This window comes from Ceratotherium simum, chromosome 3 (genome assembly GCF_057802395.1).
Source record: "Ceratotherium simum simum isolate JZ-2026a chromosome 3, ASM5780239v1, whole genome shotgun sequence".
NCBI lineage: Eukaryota > Metazoa > Chordata > Mammalia > Perissodactyla > Rhinocerotidae > Ceratotherium > Ceratotherium simum.
Genome location: NC_141902.1, coordinates 5,416,469 through 5,439,314, shown reverse-complemented (window position 1 = coordinate 5,439,314; position 22,846 = coordinate 5,416,469). Strand labels below are relative to the sequence as shown.

Below are 22,846 nucleotides of genomic sequence, written 5' to 3'. Positions count from 1 at the left end.
TATCAGACAAGAAATGCAGGGTCAGATTACTTTTTTCTTGTTTTTCTGATGATACTTCTAGTTACAGCACAAAAGTACTCAGATAAAAATCAATATCCTTTATAAAATTTTACATCTAAAGGAATACTTCAGCATAATTTAGGATATATATCCTCAGAGAATAATTTAGGACAAAACATTCCTAGTTTTGTCTTTTCCTATCCGAAAACTCTTAAGTGAGACAAGTCAGTTATTAAGTGAGCGGTTCACTACAGAATGCAAGAAGCAGTTTCGGTTGGTCACACACCTGTGGTCAACCACAGTCCAAAAATATTAAATGGAAAACTCAAGAAATAAGCAATTCATAAGTTTTAAATTGCATGCTATTCTTATAGCGAGATGAAATCTTACCCAGGCCATGAATCATCCCTTTGTCCAATGTATCCATGCTGTATACATTACCCACCCATTAGTCATTTAGTAGCTGTCTCGATTGTCAGATCAATTGTGGCATCGCAGTGCTTGTGTCCGAGTAACCATCGACATTGTCTGCTCCTGACATCCAACCATCATCATCATCATGGCTCGATGATCCTCCTTCTGACCGATCATCAGAAGGTCAATAGTAGCCTAACACTGTGTCACAATGCCTACGTCATTCACCACACTTCATCTCATTACGTAGGCATTGTATCATCAGACATCATCACAAGAAGAAGGGTGGGTATCGTACAAGAAGACATTTTGAGAGAGAGAGACCACAGTCACATAACTTTTATTACAGTGTATTGTTATAATTGTTCTATTTTATTATTAGTTATTGTTGTTAATCTCATACTGTGCATAATTTGTAAATTAAACTTTATTATAGGTATGTATGTATAGGAAAAAACAATGTGTATAGGGTTCAGTGCTCTCTGTGGTTTCAGGCGCCTACTGGGGGTCTTGGAACATATCTCCCGTGGATAAGGGGGGACTACTATAATACACTATTGTTAATTATGGTCACCATGCCGTACATTAGATCCCCCAAACTTAATCATCTTGTAACTGGAAGTTTGAACCCTTTGACCAGCATCTCCCTAGCCTCTGGCAACCACCATTCTACTCTTTATTTCTACGAGTTTGACATTCTTAGGTTCCATATATAAGTGAGAACATACAATATTTTTCTTTCTTTGTCTGACTTATTTCACTTAGCGTAATGTCCTCAAGGTCCAACCATGTTGTTGCAAAAGGCAGGATTTCTCTCTTTTTTTATGGCTGAATAATATTCCATTGTAAAAATATACCACATTTTCTTTATCAGTTTATCCATTGATGGACACTTAGGTTGTTTCCATGTCTAGCTATTGTGAACAATCAGACGTTAATTTTTCAAATATTTTTCTACACCTCTCCCCCATTTCTCTCTTTCAGGATCTTCAATTATGAGCATATAAAGTTTCTTGAGGTTGTCCCACAGCTCACTGTTCCTCTTTATATATTTTAAATTCTATTTTTTAAATTTCATTTTGAATAGTTTCTATTGCTATTGAAGCTGGGTATCTGAGGGGTACTGTAGATATTAAACCAGTTTGCTGTTTTTCTTGTTTACCTTGAGGGTAGACTCAGGGGTCTCTAGGATTTGTGAGCTTGTTCTGCAGGAGAAAGAGAATGTCTTCGGGGAGGTTGCGATCACCGATGGCTGATCACCAGTCGGATGGCCGGCCCTCAGCAGCTGTTGAAGCCCAGAAGTCAGATTGCCCAGAGGCTTATCGGGAGTGACCCCTTTGTTTCCCTGAAGCCTCTCCTGCTAAGCTCTATAAAACCCCCCTGCTTTCTGTTCTAGGGGAGGTGGATTTGAGCAAACCCCGGCTCCCACCTACTCGTTTTGGCCGACTCGAATAAACCTTTCTCATCTCCAAGCACTCATGTCTCCGTATTTGGCTTGCTGGGCATCGGGCACACGAACTTGAGATTAAGAAATTCGGTAACATTATCTTCAAATTTATTAATATTTTCTTCTGCAATGTCTGATCTGCCATTAATCCCATCCAGTGTATTTATCTTACATATTGTAATGTTCATCTGTAGAATTTTGATTTGTCTTATTTGTTAATATCGTCCGTGTCTCTCCTTGACTTTGTGAACATATGGCATATGATTTTAATAACTTGTATTGTCCAATAACTTGTATTGTCTACTAATACCAACATCTATGTCAGTTCTCACTTGATTTTAATTGGATTGACTTTTCCCCCTCATTATGGGTAATATTTTCCTGCTTCTTTGAATGCCTGGTAAATTCTTGACCTTTGTTCTTGGCTATAGTTAAGATATTTGGAAACAGTAGATCCTTTTGGGTCTTACTTTTAGGATTTTTTTTTAGGTGGGACTGGAGCAGTGCTCAGTTTAGAGCTAATAATTCCCCATTGCTAGAGCAAAACCTTTCTATACTCTTCCCAATGTCGCATGAATCACAATGTTTTCTAATCTGGCTTGTGGGAACAGGCACTGTCTCCAGACCTGTGTGAGCACTGGGCACTGTTCCTCTGATCCTTTCAGATGATTCTGTTCCTGGCCTCACACGCACACACTATGCATACACTTATACTGTACACATATATACCTGAGCACTCAGCTGAATGCTTGAAGAGACCTTCTGTAGCTCTCAGTGTTCTCTCTGCTGTATGTTACTGGTCCAAAAGCCACTCCCACTTTCCTTTTCCCTTTGTTTTCCTCCAGTATTGAAGATGGAGAGCTAAAAAGCTCCCTGACTTTCTTGTAGCCAAAGATGATCCAGTTCAAAACAATGAAAGGTAAGTAGAAACCCTGGTGGGCATTCTGGGGCAAGTTAGGCTGGCATGCCCCACTAGTCTTGTGCTATCCCCTTCAAGCCTGAGACAATAAAGTGGTGCCTAGAAATGCAGTGGCCATCAAATGACCACGAGTAAAAGCTAAGAGAGGCAGATCAGGGAGATAAACGTCCTTGTGCAGCTGTATCACCCTGTAGTATTGACCTCCAAACTTCTAAATTTTTACGAGCCAAAATAAACTACTAAAGTTAAAGTCACTATTCATGAGGGTTTCTACTGCTTCCAGCCTAATATTATCCTGATTGATATAATCCATTTTTTATGGCCAAATCAAAAGATCATGTAGGAATGTCCCTGTGGAAATGTGGACTGTCTTCATCCATTTCAGTCCAGTGACTGACTCTGTCATGGGCTATGGAAGCAGACTGCTATGATTGACAGGCAAGGTCCTCACTCTCCATATACAGAGAGTGATAATGAGCAATGCAAAAGTCATTATCTTTGAAGGAAAATGAGAATAAAGAAAATATTTTATTAGTTTTATACATTTTTTGTGTGTTTTATTCTGCATGCTATAAATTTCACATTATTCAAAATTGTTAAATACTAACTAGAAATTTTTCCGTAGAAGTACAAGAGCACCAGTAATAAAAATGTTCTATTTCATTAAACATAATAGTTTCACATGTTTCTACAAAATACCAATATAATACTTTTATTTCATTCTTTATTATTGCTGGGATTGTATTTCATGAAAAATTCAAACAGAATTATTCTCAATACCACCGAGATAAAAGCATCATGAAAAATAAGCTACCTAGACGATTGCATATTGCTGTCTAAATTAGGTGTCAATGGATTTCATTTCACATAGAAAAAAACCTTTATTTTAAAAAAATCTCTTTAGAGTCATTAATTTTAAGCACCTGAAAAACAGCATAAAGGGAATCAAAATACTGTATCTTTTATTTCTTCTTTGCTAAAGTGACAGGGTCATCAATATCCAGACGTTTTGAAATATTCATTTTGTCTGAAATTTTAGCTTCTTTTGAATAAGAATACATTGATATTCATGTTCATACTCCACAGAACAAATACCCTCTAATTCTAATTTATATTTAATCATTCATGGTGACTTGTACATTAGTGACTAATTCCAAAATCAAAATTTCAGAATATCAAGCTATTTTTAAATAAGCTCTCTTCTTACCCTGCCAAGGAAGTTGTTGAAAAGGATTGCAAGAAGGAACCAACTAAAATATAATTTTTTTAGGTCTGATTTGAGGTTTTGAGTAAGTTGAAAAGAGCAAGACATATTGCTTCCAGGAATACCTGAATTTATAAGGTAGTTGATTTGAATTAGCCATTTTTAAAAAGCAGGATGTGACTTTATAATGCAAATTGATCAGTTCCAGCCCTGACCTTGCTCTTGCATTCCATTAGCATCTTTCTTCAGGCTACTGAATTTATTCATTGCCATCACTTGAATTACACATGTCTCAAACTGAAGACGTTGTTGTACTCCTAGTTCCTCTACCAGGCTTCTTTGATTTGGTCAAATTGTATTATTATTTTTCTTATCACTCAGGTTTAACGTTTTTCAGTTAATTGACTCCATCTAATTTCTTTGCTTCCACTCCCAGTAAGTCTTTAAATTCCATGCTGACTGCAATTACTACATAAAATATCCTCCCTCTGCCTCTTCTCCATTTACAGTTCAGCTATTCTTCAAGCTCAACTCAGGTCTACCTCCTCCATAAAGTCTAGACCCTGACCATTCCAGCACAAAGGAATCAATTTGGGGGACATATTATCTTTCTCATTGATTTGGTATTTATTTGAAATGTTTTGTAATATATTTGGAAGGCTATTATAATAATACTTAGCATTATTTCTCCACTCTTCTGTAATTAATGGCTAGGGCTCAAAGCTGAGGCCAGAGAGACGTGAAGGACCTCACATTTTAAAGAAACCTACCAATAATTCAGATCAGATTTAGGAACAGGAAAAACAATAGTCAATATTAATTTATATTTACTGTATAGTTACTCTTTTTGGTGTTCTTTATTCCTTTATGCATTCCATATTGACATCTGTGATCATTTTTGTCTGACCTAAAGTGTAGAATTTCTGTTCCATCGGCTTTTGATTTCTGAAAACATCCTTACTTTGCCTTCATTTTCAAAAGGTATTTTTGCTGGATATGGAATTATAGATGGGCAATTGTTTTCTTCTAGCAATTTAAAGATGTCATTCCTTCCTCTTCTGCCTTCAGCATTTGTGTTGGGAAGTCAGCTGTCAATCTCAGTTCCTATAAAGGTAACATGTTGCTTTCTTTCTGCTGCTTTTGAGATTTTCTCTTTGTTTCTGGTTCAGCTCTTTTAATATGATATGCCGGCTGTAATTTTCTTTGTACTTATTTTCCTTGGGGTTTACTGAATTTTTTAGTCTGTAGGTTGATTATTTTTCATCAGCTTTGGAAAATTCACAGCCATTATCTCTTCAAATATTACTCCTGTTCCATTATTTCTGTCTTCTCTCTTTTTAGGACTCCAGTTACGTACATGTTGAGCCTTTCAGCATGCCCACATTTTTCTTATACTTTATCTGTCTTGTTCTTTTTTTCTCTGTGCTTCATTTTGGATATTCTATATTGACATGTCTTCCACTTTGCCAGTCTTGTGTCTGCTGTTAAAAATATCCATTGAGTTCCTATTTCCAGAAAACATATTTTCAGTTCGAAATGATTCAGTTGATTCATATTTTAGTTGAAATTCTCTAAATTTTACACATCTTTTCCACTATTTTCTTTAACACATTAGTATTATTTTAAAGTTTTGTCTGTTAACTCAAATATCTGGATTATTTTAGTTTGCTTTTATTATTTATTTTTACGCTTTATCAGTCATATGGCTTCTCTTCTCAAGTGTAGTAGCTTTTTTTTTTTTTTTGTATGCTGATTATTTTGTATCAAAGAACTATAGGGACTCTTGACGATATCTTCTATGAGAAAGTGTTTTTCCCTTTTTATGATAGATAATAGAGTAAGAGGGTGATTATATCATTTCAGTCACAGATTGAGTTGGGTTAGGATTGAGTTGCAGTTTTAATAAGATTCAATTTCTCTCTGGATTGTACCTATTCCTACATTGTGTGGGAGATCAAAATTTGGCCACCCTGAAATATATCTCTTTACCTTGATTGTTTTCTCTGAAGGACAAATGACCTCCCCCACTAACTGCCTAAAGAATTTGACATGGTGGCTCCTTCCTGGAACAGATCTTCTATCATGATGGCTGTAATGATAATGTAAAATAGATGTTACAATGGGAGGGGCACCAAGCCCCTTTTATCAAAAAACTCTCTCTCTCCCTGACCACATTATCTATAGATGACCCTGAAAAGAATTGTCCTCCTGCCCTCTGAAGTCCCAGGCCACTACCCACCCCCAACACACTCCTCGCCTTTAGCTGCAGTACTTAAGCAAGCAGCTTAGACAGAGGGACGAGTTGCTCATTTCTGAGTTTCTCCCATGTATACATGTTATTAAACTTGGTATTATTTTCTCCTGCTAACCTGTTTTGTTGATTATTTGGCCAGCTATAAGAACCTTAAGGAAAAGGGCAGAGGGAGATTCTCCCTCTTCCCCTGACAGTTGCAACCTTCATGGGCTGTTGATTAAGAACCTATTAAGTATTTGTCTCTTCATCTCTAAAAGATTGTGGATGATTCAGTTTTTCCTACCTGGGGTTTTCAACCTATCATTTCAACCTTTTAAACCTCTGCCTCATGCAGCTTCAAACTTTGCCAAATGGAAGATGGCAAGTGTCTTCCCCTCATAGGAGAAAGACCCATCCTAGCCAATGGGTTTTGCTTCCTAAGCACTGTGAGACCTTAATCTACTTTTTAGAGTCTTTTGGCATCTCTTGCCAGCCTCCTATCCAGCTCTATAAATTAGCAAATATTGTGTGTGTATGTGTAATGTGTTTGAGCCTCCTCAATTTTCTAATTTGTCACTCCAGCCCTGGGTGAATTCTTTGTTGATTTTTCTTTCCCTAATAGAAGACTTCTGTCTGGAACAACCGAGATCTTCAGGCTTTGTCTAGAATAGCAAATGTCTTCGGGAAAAGATAGAGCTGGCAATCACCAGCTCACTTCAGCACACCATTCTACGCTTTATTGAGATTTATTACATCTAGTCCTTGTTTCTATGACTCTGATAAATCTGCAATATGATTTTTATAAATTGTCTAGCTTTTCCTCTTTGTTGTAGCAGAAATAGCAGTCTGCTAAAAAACTGCTACATCCTACCTAGAAGCAGATGTTCTTGAGAATATCATTATTATTCCCTCATATTTGACTGCCAGATTGACTTGATATAAAATTCTAGTTTAAGTATTATTTTCCTTCAATATTAAAAAAATAACTTCATTGTTGTAATACAGTGATATTTTTATTGAAAATTTGAATATAAACCTAATTTTTTCATTCTTGGTTATTTTCTCTTTCTCTTTGGAGACTTTCAGAATCTTCCCTTGTCTTTGATACTCTTAAATTTCATGCTGTCATGTTCACATGTGGTTTTTCCATTCTCTTTCCTTATGGGAACATTATTAGACCTTTCAATCTGAGATATTTACCTTTCTTTAATCTGTAAAGTTTATCTTCATTAATTCTTTAATTTCTTTCCTCTTCACTTTTACTCCTCTTTCTTGTATCTCTTATTATTGAGATATTGGCATTTTCATTTCTATCATCCATGTTTCTTTATTTTCTTTTCCATATGCTATTTCTTTGTAGGGAAATGACTACCATGGCACCCTAACAACCTTGCCATATCTACATGGGTCATGTAGGAGAGGCTTAAACCATAACTCATCTGAGTCTTGGCAGAAGGCCCTGTAATCCTTCCAGAACATGAGACCATAAGAGGCTTGTGAAGAATTTTTAAAAGGCCAATTCCCACTCGTTTCTCTATCTACCAAGAAGGCTGTCATGAGACAGTTTTTCATTACCTCCCTGGTTCGATGACGTATGAGAATATCTGCTTCAGCCATTCTAAGGTGTATGAGACGACATAAAACTAATTAGCTGTATGGCATTGGCTCCTTAGCAACAGTATGTCCATCATCCGTGTTACAGTCACATACCCTTTTTTTCCAGAGCTGTCCTGTGGGATAGATGACACAGGGAGCTAGCTCCTCTGGCCACTCTTACTTTCACTGTGTGTATAAGTTAATAGACTATCTGAATCTTAAGAGGGCTTGTTGTTTCTTTACCAGGCAAATCTGCCAGGCTGTATCTACCACTTTATCCCATCTATAGTGTTCTCTTTGTTCAACTGTTATTTTTATACCTAAGAAATCTTGATTTTTAATAATTTCTTATTCTTTTTATTGCTGATATCTTTCCTTATCCCCTTACGTATGTTCATCATTCTTATTTCAATTCTTGGTCCATCTCTTCTAATAATTCTACTTCAGGCTGAATTTTTCAAATGTCAAACATTTCAAAGTTGCTGTTTTACTTTTGAGGTGCATACTCATCTGTTGTTTAGTTATTTTGCCTGTGAGCTCATGTTTCTTTGGGTATATCAGCCAGTCTTTCCGGTAATCCAAACCGTGAAAGGACCAAGACCAGGCCCCAGTTCTTATCAGTCCTCTTGAGTTTAAGGAGAGTGAGGTTATGAACATCTGGAATAGGTGGCTCCAACCCAGGAAACTACTGTTAGTGGCTTCTATTTGCTACCAACCTGCCAGATAATTCCTCTTTTCAGGGTTATACCTCTAAACCCTCAAGTAGATGCAGCACTTGAAGGAAAATATTGTCTTCGTTTGTTATTCCCAGGCCTGGGAGTTTGAAGTAGAAAGAATGGATGGATAAATGCCTGAGGGTAGCTAGTGAGACCTGCCCTCTTCCCTCAGAACTTTTGTTTTGCCTTGATAGGACCTCTGTGTACACCCTCACTAGTATTCTGGGCTGTTGCTAGTAATACCTGTGGTGATGTTTTAGATAATAAATAAAGGAGAGGCAAGAACAGAACTTCAATTACTTTTCTCCAATCAGTTTTTCAACTCCTCTGACCACCTTATCTCCATTCCCCACAAAATTGTTCAAGAAGTTTTTCTTCCTAACTGGTGTCTGTCTGTCTCTGTCTCTCTTTCTCTTTATAGTTCTTTGAATTTATATTTCCTTCTAGAATTTATAGTTTCTCCAAGATTGATTTTGAAGAGGGAGCCAGTCGGCCATGTTAGTTTGCCATCTTGCCAAGAATCATATATTACAGAATTTTAGAACTCAATCAAACCTTAAAGATTACATATACTTTTTTTCCCCATAGAATAGTTCAGAAACAGTAGACTTTGAGTAGGTAAACGGCTTCTCTGTAGTCATACAGTCAGTCAGAGTAGAAAGGATAATCCAGCTCTCTAGATGCCTACACCACAGTACCCCATTAAACAGTGTACATTACCTTGAGGCTGGGCCTTAACTGTAGTAATTGACTGTACACTCATATGGGCTGTGCATAGGCAAGCTCTTCTTGACTTTCTTTGCCTAAACAGCTATTCCTGATATCTTATTGAGATCCAGGTTTCTAGAAGCCTCTAATGTGAGGACCATCAAATTTACAAAGAATTCACTGAGACTGCTAGAATTAGCATGATTAGAAGAGAGGTTGGACCATAGTCGTTTCAAAGAAGTGCAATAGGCTGGTGCTATGGTCTGAATGTTTGTGTCCCCTCAAAATTCATATGTTGAAATCCCAATGCCCAGTGTGATGGTATTAGGAGGTGGGGGCCTATGGGATGTGCTTTGGTAATGAGGGTGGAGCCCTCATGAATGGGATTAGTGTTCTTAAAAAAACAATCCCTCACCCCTTCCACCATGTGAGTGAGGACACAGTGAGAAGTGGGCAGTATGCCACCCAGAATACTTCACCAGAACCCAACCATGCTGGCCCATGACCCTGGAATTCCAGCCTCCAGAACTGTGAGAAATAAATTTCTCTTATTTATAAACTACTCAGTCTCTGGTGTTTTGTTATAGTAGCCCAAATGGACTAAGAGAGGTAGCATGTCCATAAGAATGTGAAAGAAATGACCAAATCAGTTTGAACAATGTCTCCTACTATTCCTACCATGAACTCTTTTACATATTTCAGTGTAAGTTTTACAATGGACATTGAAATGCTTTAAACCGGATACTTTAAATGCCAGTACCTATCTGTAATAACAGATTTTAGGCAGCACAGTTGTGTTTCTATAGCATTGCAGCGATGCACTCTTGACACACAGCTACTTACGGTTCATTATTTTCAGGCTGGAACATCAGTACTTTAAGAACAGAGAGGACACCTGACTCATATTTTACAAAACAAGCAGATGTGAGTCTATTGATGCACCAGCTGGAAGCTCTACACATTTAGGTGAATTTACAAAATCATATGCCTATTAGTGTGAAGGGTCAGTTTAATATTTAAAACTTAGTTGGTATAGTTTCTGTGGATTTTTTTTTTAAAATAGAAAGTCACATAAGTTCAGATGAGTGGCATGAGAGTAAATTTTGGCTGTCACTGTATCCCTTGGCACACAAAGTGTTGTTTAATTCTTTATTGGTCATGAAGCATTTTTATTTTCATGAATTTGTTTAGGCGCTTTTAGAGATTCCTCTTTCTCTCTGTGTGCTGGAGTTCCACGTACTCAAGCTTAAAGAGATAAGTATAGGCTAAAAGTTGGGATAGGCAACAGAAAACTACATTCTTTAGACAGTTTAAGACTGTTCAAACATAATCATGTAAATAATACTAAAAGTATGCTTTCAGGCACTCCCAAAGTAAGTATGCTCTCTTTGAATAAGGCTGAGTGAAGAGACTGCGGCGTCAGGTGGCTCTCCTCTGAAGCCCTGGTTCTCTTACTTATTAGCTGCAGATCTTGAATAAATTATTCTGGGTTTCATTTTCTTTCTCTGTAAAATGGAGATAATGCTATGTCATGGAATTGTTGTGAGGAAGAAATAAAAGCATATTTGTAAAGTACCTAGTACAATACCTGGGCATGGTAAATAATAAATGGCTTTAATAATACGTAAAGTTGCTAAGAACTGACATGTAGTAGATGCTCATGTTATTTTTCTAATTTTTTTGAGTTGGGGATTTAGTTCATTTTCATACTACTTTTCAATTTTATTGATATAAGGCCCTAAGGCTAAGAACTTGTGTCTGATCACTGATGGGAAATATATCATTATCATCATATTTTAGAAATGCTGTAATTTGAGTTCTTACTTTAACCCAAGAGTTGTTTAATGTAAATTTTCTTTTTTCATGAGGAAGATTGGCCCTGAGCTAACATCCATTGCCAATTCTCCTCTTTTTGCTGAGGAAGATTGTGGCTGAGCTAATATCTTTGCCAATCTTCCTCTACTTCATATGTGGGCCACCTGCCACACCATGGCTTGATAAGTGGTGGGTAGGTCCACGCTCGGGATCTGAACCTGCAAACCCTGGGTCACCAGAGTGGAGCATGCAAACTTAACCACTACGCCACTGGGCTGGCCCCCTAATGTAAAAGTTTTAATATTTCCAGATGTGAGGACTTTTTGTGTTTTGCTTTTGTTATTAGTTTCTAATTTTGTTGTGTGCTGAACAGAAAATGTTTGCATTATTTCTGCTTTATCAAACTTTTTGAGATTTTTTTTTTTAAATGACCTAACATATAATCAATTTTAATGGTCCTTGAGGACATAATCTCATATGACTTTGAGAAGAAGATACATTCCCTATTCTTTCCCTCCCTCCCTCTCTCTCTCTCTCTCTGTGTTTGGTATGCTGTTTTTTCTCTTTAGTCCAAAAATTACAGTGAGAATTGTTGAAATCAAACTGAGTTTCCTGAATTCTATGTGGATGATGGTATCTCTGCAAGTGGTAGGACTTTATCGCCAAATACAAGGTGTTTATGAGTATTATAATGGACAGCAACTATAAAAAATATTATAATTGAAGCAGTAATCAAAATATTCTGAACTGCAATAATCTTTAGCATTGAGTAATTATCATGATATTCCAAGAACTGAAATAGATGGGCAGCGTTCTAAGGCTTACTTACTCTGTATGAGTGGAAAAGCCCTAAGTATGATAAAAAGAAGTCAGACCTGAATCACTGAAATTGGGAGTCAAGGCTTCTCAACTGATTACCAGACCCAAGACCTGTTTAAGGAAGAAAGGCGAAGTCCTCTCATCTTCCTTCCAGCCTTCCCAAATGGACCTGTTACCATTTATTAGGGGGCTATGCTTTAGAGAAAGGGTAATAATCAGACTGTTTGGCGGTTAGTGGACAATGGCTTTGAGCTGACACAAATTCCTAGAGACACAAAACTCTCCCTGGGTCTGCTAGAGAGAGTAGGGACTCATGAAGAATGGGTAATCAATGGGGTTTTGTCTCAGGCTTGTCTCACAGCGGACACTTTCTGTCCCTGACCCCATCCTACTATTGTCCCCAAGGTTCTAGATGGAATAATTGGAATTGATATGCTCAGTACTTGGCAGCATTCCCACATTAGGAATTCTGACACTTGGAAAAACGGCTATTATGGTAGGCAAGGTCAACTCGAAACTGGTAGAACAATCTGTGACAGTTCATACATACATTTATGTACACACACATCCTGTTGATTCTGTTTCTCTGGAGAACCCTAATATACGACCTCTACTTTCCAAAATAGTAAAATGAAAGCAATACCGCATTCCTGAAGGTATTTCAGAGATTAGTGCCTGCTTGGCACTAGTGGGCCTGCCTGGATTTTGGTGGCGGCATATACCTCATTTAGGTGAGCTACTCTGACTTTTTTACAAAGTAACTGAAAAACTGATGGTTTTGAGTGGCACCCAGAATGAGAGAAGACTATGTCACAGGTCCAGGCTTCTACGCCAGCTGCTCTGCAACTTGGGATGTGGGTCCCAGTAAATGCAATGATGTTTGAAATGTATGTGGCAGATAGGAATGCTGTATAGAGCCTTTAGCACAACTCTCAAAGTGAATCACAGCACGGACCTGTAGGATTTTGAAGCAAAGTATGCTATTCTTTGCAGATAACTATTCTCCTTTTGAGAAACAGCTGCCAACCTTAGTAAGTACGGAATACTTGATGCTTATCCATTCAGTTACCCCATCATGAACTAGCCATGAATTTAGGGATGCACAGCAGCACTCCATCATCAAATAGAAGTAGCCTACACAAGACCAGGCTCGAGCAAGTCCTGAAGGCACCAGTAAATTGCATGAGTTAGTGGCCCAAATGCCATAATCCTACAGTTTGGCTACATTGTCTCCTACATCTCAATCTCCACCTGTGACTGTATGGAAAGTTCTCTGTGACAAGTTGACTGAAGAAAAAAATATTTGGGCCTGGTTAACAGATGGTTCAGCTGTTTCACTCTTAGACCTCTCTGAGGTCTTCCTGAAGGACAGTGTTATAGGAAACTCTTCCAGTGGACAGAAGCTTGACAACTGTACCAGGTTGTTTATTTTGACTGGAGGGATAAATAGCCAGAGATCTGAATCTACACAAATAAAGCTAATTATTTAGTTTATGATTCCAGACTAATCTCCAGAGTGGTTGTAGCATTTGACATCTGTACTATCAGTGTATAAGAGACTGAGTTTCTGTGCATCCTCACCAGAATTTAGGGCTGTTAATATTTTTTATTTTAGTCATTCTAATAGGTGTCTTATAGGATCTCACAGTGTTTTACTTTGCATTTCCCTACATTCTACATCTTTTCATGTGCTTATTGCCATTGCGTTTGATGAAGTGTCTGTTAAATTCCTTTTCTAATTGGTTTATTTATTTTCTTACTGTTGAGTGTAGAGAGTTCTTTATATATTCTGGATACAAGTCCTTTGTTAGATATGAGATTTGCAAACATTTTCTCCTAGTTGGTGGTTTGTCTTCATTCTCCTAACAGGAACTTTCACAGAGCAAAAGTTTTTAATTTTGTTAAAATTGAATTTATCAATTTTTTCTTTCATGGATTGTACTTTTGATGTCATGTCTAACACTTCACCTAACTCTAGGTTGTGAAGATTTTCTCCTATCTCCTCATAAAAGTTTTCTAGTTTTATATGTAGATGTATGATCCATTTGATATAAAGTGTAAGGTTTAGTTTAATGTTTATTTTCTGCCTATGGATGTCTAATTGCTCCAGCATTATTTGTTGTAAAGACTGTCCTTCCTGCATTGAATTACTTTTGAAAATTTGTCAGAAATCAGTTGGTCATATTTATGTGGATCTATTTCTGGGTTCTCTATTTGTTCTATTGAACTATGCATCTATCCCTCCACTAATCCCGCACCGTCTTTATTATTGTCTTGGTTTTCTTCATCAGGACTCCATCTATAAACATGTTGGATATTCTTCACCTGTCTTCTAGATCTATCACTTTCTCTCTGATACTTTTTACTTCTTTGTTTTCTGTTTTTTTGACTATTTTCATTACTCTCCTCGATGACTCTCATTAAACTTTCAGTCAAATCTTTTCTCCCTTTCTTGACACCTTCTAATTTGTTTTTCATTTTTCAATTCTGAGATAGTTTTGTTTTTTCCTTCAGTTTTCTTCTTGAATTCCAATCTTATAATTTCACAGGTTCTGGTTTTACCCATTTCTCTTTTGAGATTTTTTTTGAAGTTTTTTTTTTCATATTTATAAATGCTTGTTTAATGACATTTAATTTGAGTTGCAGGGTTGTATTAAGTTTACTCTTTAGTTTTGTGGTTGATGTTGAGGGGAGAATTTTTATCCATTAAAATATTTTGATTCTGGTTTTTATTTTCTTTTTACAGTGACTTTATATGGATATTACCTGCCATTTTTTGCTCTTTTGCAATGTCCTATATCCTGGACCAACAGTAACAGGTGTTGCTATGTAGGCAGAAGTGAGGAGTCAGAGGGTCTTTCTATGTCTTTTTGTTCAGGACTGTCCTCTTCTGTTAGTATTATGTTCAGGTTCTTCAACATATGGTGCTTTTTGGGTGTCTTCTGATTTTCTTTTGTTTTTGTAGGATCTTTAAATTCTAGTCCCTGCTTCTTTCTTTTGCTTCACCATTAAATATCTAAAGTACACTTCTAGGTCTCTTCCGTCGCCTTCTAAGGAAGCAGTGCCTTCCCAATTCTGCTGTTCCCATGAACTTTTTTTTTTTTTTGTGAGGAAGACCAGCCCTGAGCAAACATCCATGCCAATCCTCCTCTTTTTTTGCTGAGGAAAACTGGCCCTGGGCTAACATCTGTGCCCATCTCCCTCCACTTTTTATGGGACACCTCCACAGCATGGCCTAACAAGCGGTGCATCGGTGCACGCCCGGGATCCAAACCCCGGGCCGCCAGCAGCGGAGAGTGCACACTTAACCGCTAAGCCATGGGGCCGGCTCCTACATGAACTTTTAACTCCTCTGCCTTCAGTTCTTCTGTAGCCGGTTCTCTGAATCAAAGTTCTCAGATTCTTTTCAGCATTTTTTCCCAAAGAGGGCAGTCCTCTTTTTTGATGATGATGATTTTATTTACCTTCTTTACCCCCTAGGTGCACAGAGCTCTCTATTTTCTGCATAGTGTTTGCCTGACTTTCTAGTCCAGCTTCTGGAGCTGGCTCTGCTGCTCTGGGGATGTTTACTTCCACATATACACGCAAATTAAGTTTTCTAGTATGTTCCGTCTTCTCGCTACACTGTGGGCATGGATTGCAGGTGGTTCTGTTTGCTCTCTTTATTGAGTGATACGGTTTTTAGATGGTATATGAAGAGATGCAGATTCAGGTGGCCACTCTTATTCACCAGAAATTCACTAGAGTTCCTTTCCCCACATACTTTTTTATAAGGAACACTAAAGCATGGAGATTTGTGGCATTAAGGAAGTAAGCAAGATGGGTCACAGAGAAACATGGCTAATAGTGCCTAACCACCAGAAGCAACTGCAGCTTTCATTGTCAAATTCAAGAACATACAACTTTTTAAAATATATATACAAAAAAGGGGATGGACTATCTTCAAATAGAAGGATTTGGCATCTCAAGCACATCACAGGAAACTTCATTTAGCGCATATACTATTCTCTGAGAAGACCACCAACATAAATCAAGATTCAGAATTATTGAGTACATAAAACATTAACGAAAGATCAATCTTGTAATATGTCTCTGGATCTGAGGCAGCCTACAAAGTGGAGCTGGGTTGTGACGCAGGGAGAAATAACGAGGAGGTAATTTGTCTTTGTTAACAATGGGAGAATAGTGTATGCACATGTGAGCTTGGTGTCCCTGTGGATAATAGTTTGTACTGCTCTGTTAAGAAGGAAGAACATGTTCTCCTGGGTTCAATCAAGCTAGGAAGAATAAAGTTTTAAATTCTCTCAGTTCTGAGCAGCCCAGTAGGGAAAAACTAAGGATTCTGTCTTATTAACATGCATTTTAATTTGAGGGTAAAAATGTCAGAGGAAATTGAAATGCTTAAGAATGGAACGGGATAAATGATGTGGCTTTTCTTGAAAGAATAATGTACCTTGTGGTTCACATAATAATTCCACAGACTAAAATAAAAGCACTGTATTTTTCAGCATCTTAAGTGACTTTTAAAATATCACTAAACTTTAACCTGTAATTTTACTTTCTTGGTTATATCTCTTGAAAATACAACGTTGTAACTTGTGTAACTATAAGATTTGAGGGATGGGGATGGTTTAAGATATTGAGAGAGTTCCTGTTTCATATGTCCCTGATATTCCATAAAAATCCTATAGCTAACATTATACTCAACGGTAATATTGAACACTTTCCCCCTACAAAGATGGCCAAGGTGAGTGTGTCCAAACTCGTCACTTCTGTAGCAACATTCTACTGCAACTTCCATCCACTGCAAAAGGCAAGTGAAAATAATTCAAATGTGAAGAATTTTAGAAAAATGAAGCTTAGTAAAGTTAAACAACTTATTAGTGGTCACACAAGTAGTAAATAACTTGTAAAGCAGTATTTGAATAGGTTTTTATCTTGGGAGATATTTTACCTCTAGACTGTTGGGACCACCAGGAGAGAGAAAACTTCTTATTAATTTATGCCTAATAGCTGGATGATTTGAATTGCCAGTAATAATAATCTGTGTTTCTAACTAAAAACTAAAATTGTTTTCTAGAATGCTTGGTGAATCTCACCTTAACTAGCATTTTTTTTTTGCATAATTTCTATACTCAGTGAACTTACTGAAAATTTAGTGTTAGATTTTAGGATACATGGAGAGTCCATAGCATTCATAGGAGTGCAATGAGTCACCAGAAGACAAGGGGTGACTACTAGCAAACATTAAATAGAGGCTAAGAAAGAGTTAGGTACCTTACATACAAATGACTAATCTAGAATGCCTCTAAATTATTTACACATGGACAGCCAATCAAAGGAAAGTGCCCTGTTCTGCAACTAACTAAACATTGAAAGTGATGACTATGGACCTGATTCTTCCAAGCACATAAAAATCATGGAGAGGCAGCCATAATTTTACCCCTGTGAAAACTCTCATAGGTGAGTGTGAACTGCCTTTATGAGCAGGAACCTGTGCTGCGTTCCATGAAAGACAAAGCTAGGCCGACTATATACCCTCCACCCCTAGGAACAAGAGTGTAGCTTCCCAATGGTAGGTGCTACAACTTCATTCCTCCCTCTGGTGGGGACTTAATGTTTACACAGGTGGTGAGGCTTCACAATGGGTAGAAACCCACTTGGTTCTTTTAAATGGTTTTTTTTTTTTGTTTAACCTGAGAAAGGCTAGATGGTCACATTAGGCAAAGCACTGTTCACAATAATTTTATCATATTTCTAGGTCTAGGTGATATGAGTGAATAGAGATGGAACATGAAAGCTTCATGTGTATTTTCTCACTTTTTAAGTTAGCCTGATATTTTACTCCCAGAATTACTATTAGGGAAAGATATAAAATTGCTGAGAGACACTCCCTTTTAAAAAGCTTTTTTATAAACTTTGCAAGTGGTTTTTTTTTTAGGAGAAAATTCTGATACTCTGTTTATCTTACTTAAATATAAAAAATCAAGGATACTTTTTTACAGGGTGTGGGATTAAATTCATATTTTTGAAAAGATGCAAGAAAAGATTGTTGGGAGAATACAAGAGTAAAAAGGATATTATTTTTGTGCCATAGAATTTTCTGTATTTTGAAAGATTATGAGGTATTTACACTGTGATCACAAAAATACATCTATCCAGTTAAGATTGGGACTATTTTCTCTAGCGAGAACAGTAACAATTTTGAAAAGATCTATAGCCTTTAGTGTAGCAGTGGTTGCCACTTTAAAGTGATTAATTTCTTCAAAGATGGAATAAAAACAAACATGCTCTACACTGGCCTTGGCTTTGACGGGACTGTTAGTGCCATCACAGGATGGAATTACGTGAAATTTTCATTCTTTCTGTCCTTCATTTGTTTATTTAGTCTTTTTGCTGGATACTTGATAATTGGTAAGGCCAATATTTTATTTTAATTGCTATTAGGTTTATGTGTCTGTGATTTACATCACACTTTATTTTTTCCTTTGGGGGGAAAATATATGTAAAGGTCTTTGAACAAAATCTACTTAAGTCTTTGAAACTATCTAAGAATATTGTGTAACTTGTTATTCAAAATATAATAGAGGCAAGTATTTTGTGTCTCCAAAGAGAAAAAGACACTGTTGGTGGGTGGGGACACTGGTTTCTATGAAGTATTTAAAAATTCATTTAATTCAGGAGAAATTTGCTTTTAAAAAAAAATGAAATCAGATCACAAAGAAGTTGAAAACCTGAAATGCAAGACGTTAAATAAACACCCAAAATCATGACCTTACTTATTAGTTCAATTTTTGATAATGAAATTAATTTTGGACCTCAAGCACGTTGGCCATCAGTGTATGCTCTCTCTCTATTTAACAGGCATTTCTGTCACAGTGCACAGGAGACCCACTTCTTGGGTTGGGGTTATCCCTTTTGGGCTGATTTGAAATTCCACACTAGCCCATGGGAAGATGGACTCTGAGTCCTCAGCATTATAGCAGAGCACACAGATGTCACATGACTCAGCACATGCTGTTGAAAGGGGCTCTGCGTTACCATTTTAGGATAAAGTGGAACATACTCACAAGAGTTATCTCAAGACAGACCTTCCACACTATAAAATAGTTTCTAGGGACCAGCCCGGTGGCGTAGTGGTTAGGTTCATGCTCTGCTTAGGCAGCCCGGGGTTCGCTGGTTCGAATCCTGGGCACAGACCTACTCACCGCTCATCAAGCCGTGCGGAGGCAGCATTCCATACAGAAGAACTAGAAGGACCTACAATTAGAATATGTAACTATGTACTGGGGCTTTGGGGAGAAAAAAGAAAAAGAGGAAGATTGGCAGGAGATGTTAGCTCAGGGCCAATCTTGCTCAAAAACAAAAACAAAAACTTAGGACCCCTAAGAATGGCAAGCCATGAAACTCCTACTAATGCACGTTAAAAAAAAAAAAAGTTTCTATGTTTACTTGTTTGGAGGGAGAAAAACTTTTTATCTCTATATTAAAAAGAATCAAACTCTTTCTACTTATTCTTATTACTCTCTTCTGAATAGCTGTATGTGTCGAGAACAGCCCTATTCAATTAAAAATCAATCAACCAACAAGATGATGGAGCAAAATCAAGGAAGACTGAACTCCATTCCAAATCAAATAAATATATGTATCTACTGATGCAAATAGCACTGTTAATATATCTCATAATTAATTTTTAAATTATATGTAATACATATATATGAAAAAATCACTACGTTGTTGTTATTAGTACACGCTAATTTTTACCGGAAAATTTTTCTCAACATGCAAGAAATAAAACAATTCTAATCTTGCATAGAGTCCTCTGGAGAATAGAAAGAGAAATACTCTCAAATTCATTTCAAGAGCTTAGCATTAACTCAGGTTCCAAAACCTGAGAGAGATGTTGCTACACACAAGAGCATGGATAAATCTCTCAAACATACTAGTGAACAATTATGCAATTCTCAGAAGAATGTATGGAATAGATTCCGTTTATATGAAACAAAAAAAGCAGGCAAAATGAAATTATATGTTTTAGGGAGTTGTAACAATGGTAAAATCATAATGAAAACCAAGGAAATGTTTATCACAGAAGTCAAGCCAGTGGTGAACGCTGGGCTAAGAGAGGGAATTGTGACTGGGAAGGACAAAGGAGTGCGCTCCGGCAGTGCAAAAATGGTCTAGTTCTTAACCTCAGACGTGGTTATAGGTATATTGTCTTAATTATTTTTAAATGAGCATATACACTTTATCCATTCTTCTCTGTGTATATCTCATAATGAAAAATATTTATAAAGCTTGAAAAAAAAGGACACAATGGAATAAAAATTAATTTTCCAAAGGAGGAAAACCATACTTCTAAATTATAGTGCAAAGAAACATATGTTTTAAACTAACATCTAGCATAAAGAAACTCATCAGCAATATCTTGGTTGCATGGGTAGTATTTCCTAGTAACAGCTGTTTATTAATTTCCAGTATGTGTGTCTAGCTATAACTTTTTTCTAGAATAGCAATATATAAAGTAGTTATGCTGTGCCCTTAATTCATGTGGTTAAAATAAACCTTATCACAGTGCAGAAGCAAAACATTAGTGTTGGAAATATCGTTCCTGCTGTTTTTAACAGCATTGTCTATTTGACCTTGAAACAAACCTCATTTGGATTAGAAATGTAAACTGCAGCTTGCTGTTAGAAAAGTGAGTGTATTATCCAAGACTCATGGAATTTCGAACTCACACATCTTTGGTGGGTTGTCTAAGCTGAATTTTTCTTTTTGCTTTAGTTTATTCAAGAGAGGATGCATTTCAGATGGCTGATGGGTCTACTTTTAAAGACCTTCAGATAAGGAAATGAAAGTCTTTTAAAACTTCCCATGATTAAAATCTATGTGTCTTACCATCTCTATGCTTCTAATTTAAATAGTTACTACCCACAGTTTTAATTTGGAAAAGATTCAGGGAAGTAGTGATCATTGGTTTTATTTTGCATAATAAAATTTCTATATGGCTTTCATAGTTTGCAAATTATATTGTCTTTGAAAATCAAGAAAGGGTTATAATTAAAGAAAATAGATATACTTGTCCAATTGCTCTAGTGTTGATGAAGCTCTTTTTTGACTTAAGAATATTTGTCTCTGTGGTATAGGTGGAGATACATTGAATCCATATCTGTGATATGGATTGCGCTATGAAATCTTTATTTCCAGTCCATGTATTCATGTTATTTGGACAGATTTGTATTTCGTACATATACTTTTCTCCTAAATGAGAGGTGGTGATGATTTGTTGGTTTATAAATCTGTTTCATGTAGTTACTCCTCTAACACCTTTTCTCAACTCACGACAAATGAATGTTAACCTTTGACACAACACGAGTGGAGGAAAACAGCAATGATTTACTTTTTCGTTAAGTTACAAGTAAAGAAAAAAATCTCAAAAAAGACTTAGTTTGAAGGGGCAAAGAAAAGAGCACTGAGAGAAAGACAAATATCATTTCCATCCACCCTTCCCCTGACATTGCTAGTCCCCAAAACGGGTCCTAAACCCTTATGTCATTTGGCAGCTGAGCCATGATGTGCATATCCAAATCAATGGCATCTACACACATAGAACCACCTTCGATTTATCTTCCCAAGGAAATAGTGTTCACCAGACACACTTCCTTACGTGCTCCTTTGGGAGAGACAGCCTTAGAATGAACCACCATACCTGTATAAAGAACCGCATTTGCCAAACCTTAGTTTTAACCTTGGTATGAGAAGGCTTACTGTGTGTTAGGCATTGTGATAGATACTATAAAATGCATTCCCTCATTGAATTTTCATGACATCTCTATGAGATTAAATATTATTACTCCCATTTTACAGACAGCTGGTGAAGGCTCAGTGTGATTCAATTACTGACAGAAGGATACACAGCTAGTAAATCAAAGATCTGGGGGAGAACCCTGGTCTACCTGATCCTCAGTGTTTTCTTTATCTCCGTGAAGGTTTGAGGTCATGTTACAGACCTGACTTAAGCTGAATTTTGTGGAACTATTTTATTAATATCCTTAAATCCATGAACTGGCTTTTAATCTCTTTCCTTTGAATCCTCACCCCCCGCCCACATTCCTTTTCCACTTAGAATCGCAGCATCTCAATCGCTGTGAGAGCTTGCTAATTGCTGACAATCCAGTCCAACTCTCTCTCCCGAGCACTGCGTACACTGATGCCATCTTTCTAAAATGCAATGCAATATAGCATAATGGTTAAGACATGAGTTCTGGAATCAGACTAGCATTGAAATCCTCACTCGCTTTTCATCTGTCATGTGGTCTTGGACAGATTACTTTCAGGATAACGATACTCTTTAACTTGCTACACAGACCCTTCATGATGTGATTCCTGCCTGTTATTCTAACCTCATTTCTTGACACTTGACCACATGAAATCACTCTCCTGTCTTAAGGAAGGATTTGCAGTCCTCTTGATATTTTAGAGTAAGGCTTATACAAAAGCTGGGAATCATACTTAAACATCATCTGAGGGATCAGAAAGATTTGAGATTTGTGCCTAGTCATATGCCATTCTTACTGGCTGACCTCCTCCCTTCTCCCTTAGTTGATTAGTTACTCCCCACTCCCTCCCCTCCACACACACATTTGCTAAACATCTTGCCCAGAGGTAACCTGTCCTGAGAAGACCTTAAATTGGGGGTTAGTGTTTTCCTTTGTGCTCGGATCAGCACACCAAAATGCTGTGCGTGTTTCTTCCAGATCTCTTCCACTTCACTGTAGTTGTTGATTTATTTGTCTTGCCCCTAATAGAATGAAAATTCACTGTGAGACATCATTTCTTATTTAACTTTGTATCATTGGAACCTACTTCAGTGCCCGCCATATGGTAACCTCTCCATAATTGTGTTTTAAATTAATTCTCTCAATGAGTGTGTTTTAAATTAATTCTATATATTGAGTGCAAATGAAGGCCAACA

General features: G+C 37.0%; 1 long non-coding RNA gene across 5 annotated transcripts in view; it reads left to right on the top strand.

Moving 5' to 3' along the window:
• LOC147917399 (uncharacterized) overlaps positions 1-22,846 on the top strand; it is a 125,851-nt gene that overhangs the window by 88,056 nt on the left and 14,949 nt on the right. For all 5 annotated transcript variants that reach the window (XR_015549576.1, XR_015549575.1, XR_015549578.1 and 2 more), the window contains 2 exons: positions 1,811-1,951; positions 2,707-2,780. This is a non-coding gene — a long non-coding RNA (uncharacterized LOC147917399). The remainder of the gene's footprint in view (positions 1-1,810; positions 1,952-2,706; positions 2,781-22,846) is intronic.